The sequence below is a fragment of the Centroberyx gerrardi genome, chromosome 23, assembly GCF_048128805.1.
Source record: "Centroberyx gerrardi isolate f3 chromosome 23, fCenGer3.hap1.cur.20231027, whole genome shotgun sequence".
NCBI classification, from domain to species: domain Eukaryota; kingdom Metazoa; phylum Chordata; class Actinopteri; order Beryciformes; family Berycidae; genus Centroberyx; species Centroberyx gerrardi.
In genome coordinates, this window is record NC_136019.1 from 24,632,635 (window position 1) to 24,636,033 (window position 3,399).

Genomic DNA, 3,399 nt, shown 5'->3' on the forward strand with positions numbered 1-3,399 from the left:
TTAGGTAGGAGATCAGCGAGTTTTGTAGTTGTCGAAGTATCAATACGGCGGATGCTGTAGGTATCAACTGGATTGGAATGCCGACAGGGCAGAGCAATTTGAAATTTAATGAGATAATGATCTGATAATGCCGGTGGATACGGCAAAACTTCTAAGTCTGACACGTTAATACCACGAGCGAGGACCAGATCAAGAGTGTTGCCGCTAGAGTGGGTCTGTTCGTGAACCAACTGAGTAAAGCCAAAAGTGTCAATTAGGGACGAAAAAGCTTTGCTAAGTGGATTAGTTTTACAATTTAGATGAATATTGAAATCACCGATAATTAGGATGTTATCTGTACGAATTACAAGGTCAGAGAGGAAATTGGAAAATTCTTCTAAAAAAGATGAATAGGGCCCAGGAGGGCGATAAAGGATGATTAGGTAGAAGGGCAGGATACCAGAGTGGTTGAGGCCCATGCTAACTGGAATGGACGGGCGCATAGTGAGCATCTCACAAGATGAGAGTTTGTTACTTAGATCTGGAGAAAGGTTCAGACTCAAATTGAAGATTAGGCCAACGCCCCCACCTTTCTTAGATGTCCGAGCGACATGCGAGTTGGTGAAGTTAGAGGGGGAAGCTTCAATTAATGGAAGAGCATCATTTGGCTTTAGCCAGGTTTCACATAATCCCATTATGTCAATACTATGTTCTTTAATTAAGTCATTGACCAGCAGGGCTTTGTTAGCGAGTGATCTGATATTGATGAATCCGAGACATATGCGCTTTGTGTTGCTAGTAGGTTCGGGACGCTCAGCAATGCGAATAGGTTTAATCTCAGTTACGTTACTACTTTTTGTTCCGTGCGGCGGCCGAGGACGACGGTAGGAGAGACGAGGAAGGGATACAGTGCTGGTTTGCGAGTACGCAATAGAGTTCGTTGTAGCGTCAATGCTGCAGCCAGAAGGGTTGATATGAATAAGGTTATGCTGAGAACGTTTGGCTCGGCGATGGCAAAAGGTGGCATGGCGAGGGCGGGACTCCTTTGGCATGGCTTCAGGTCACGGATGCATGGCTAGTCATTCCTCTATAGAATTTGAAAGTAAAATGGCAAGGTCACCAGGACCAGAGGCATTAAAGCAGCCCCCCAAAATGACACTCCCATCACCATGCATAATGATAGGTATAGTGTTATAATGGTGGATGATAATGCAATGCCAATGTAAATAAGACACCTCTTGTTATGGCCAAAATGATCAAGTTTTGACTTATTATGTCCATTCAAAATTATTTCAGTAGTCTCCACAAGTCCACTGGAAGAATATTTGGACCAGCATATCAAAGGTTTTGGCTATAACAAGAGGTGTCTTATTCACATTGTCATTGCATTATCATCCACCATTATAACACCATACCTATCATTATGCATGGTGATGGGAGTGTCATTTTGGGGGGCTGCTTTATTGCCTCCGCTCCTGGTGACCTTGCCATTATGAGGAAATCAGTGAATTCTATGTTTTTACTTTCAAATTCTATAGAGGAATGACAGGCCATGCATCTGTGACCTGAAGCCATGCCAAAGGAGTCATGCAGCAAGACGACTATCCTAAATATTCAAGCAGATATACATCACAGTGGCTAAATGAGAAGTGATGCAGCAGTTTAGATGGTCTGGGTTGACGTTGACGTACCCAAACAACATTGAAATACTGTGGAAGGACCTGTAGTGTAGTAGAGTAATGTCATATGCCAAAAATCACCTTTTTAAGTAAAGTTGGTAATAACTTTAATCAATGAAGTAGATGAATTCAACCAACAAACATTTAGTACATTTGTGAAGGTTATGGCACCTACTCACCTATACACTTCATTGTATATAACCAGGTTATTTTTTATTGGCATGGTTGAGTTGCCAACTACTTTGCCACTATAACCATCTATGGCCACAACATATGTGACGCCATACATGGCCATCTTCTCGTTTTGATCCATGTGGAGTTTTTGACCAAAATATGCCGCGTTGTACGGAGCAGGATTGAGGTTCCTTAATCCCTAGGATAGATGAGACAGATGTATGAGAATTGAAGACTTGTATGGTTGTGGTTCCACTGTAATTACAAGGGCTATTAGACTTACAAGAGAGAAATGGGATAATGGATATTGTTTTTAAGAAGAGGTCATGTGATTAGCTAGACTTTTGGATGTAAAAAAAAATTAGCTAATGGCACACAGCCTTTTAAGATATTGTTCTGCTTTATTGGACAGCACTGACATAGACTGGAAAAGATGTGAGGGAGGGAGGGAAAGACCTTTCCACAGGCTGATTGGTTGCTGACCCTGGTAATCCAGTCCGATCGCACTGGTTTATACTTTCTGACATTTCCACCCCTCTTGCCGCTTCACAAATAATAGTGTTGCTTATCTGCAATCGTAGCAGTTCATCTATTCATACGCATATTGATATAACATATCATAATTGTACACATAACTAGGCATGTACCCCCTCAGACTCACTCTTCCTCATATAAAAATATACACATATCTACAATCATATTTTACATAAAAGATATCACCAGGTCAGCAGCTCTTTTAACGGCCTCTAATGTTTCTCCTTTAGCATTGTTTGCAGATGCAATTGACAATTCTAAGTCTAGTACATTATGAAAGGAAGATATCCATTGATTAATAGATAGAGTATGTGGGGGTATCCATCTTGTGATAAAGATTTTTTTGGCTGCAATTAAGCCAGCAAAAAGAACACTTTTCTGATGGTTTAATAAATTAAGAGAAGAATCATCGTTCAGCAATACAATGTTTGGGAGGCACGGTATCTGAACCCCAATGATATCTGATACTATGTCAATCACTTGGCTCCAAAACTGTTTAACTGAAGAACACTCAAAAAACATGTGTACATGCGTACCAATGGTCTTTTGGTTACACAGAAAGCATATTAGGATGTTGCAATTTAATTTTTAATTCAAAGTTTGAGACAAATAAGGTGTTTATGTGCAAACTTAGTTGGCGATGTTCCTCATGGTATGGAGGCTGAACAGCATGCAGTGCAGCTGCAACTCTGTGTTCAGAGGCATGGATGCCTTTGCCTTTGCAAAGTCCCGCGTCCTAGTGTTAAGCTAACAAGGATAACTAAACCCAAGACTTCCGGTTTTGAATGGAAATGTGTCTCCTATCAAGCTTTTATGTTGAAGAAACTGGTTCAGCGTTGTAACCATAGAGATATAACACTAGAGGGGACATGTCATAGAGAATTCCCATTCTGGAATGGGACCATATGGCAGCCATCTTACCTGGGTACACTTCTCAGCTGACTGTCATTGGAATCAATGGTGAAAGTGGCTTATGCTGCCATTATAATGCTAATATTTTTGTATTGAGACATCACTACTACTTTTTATTTAG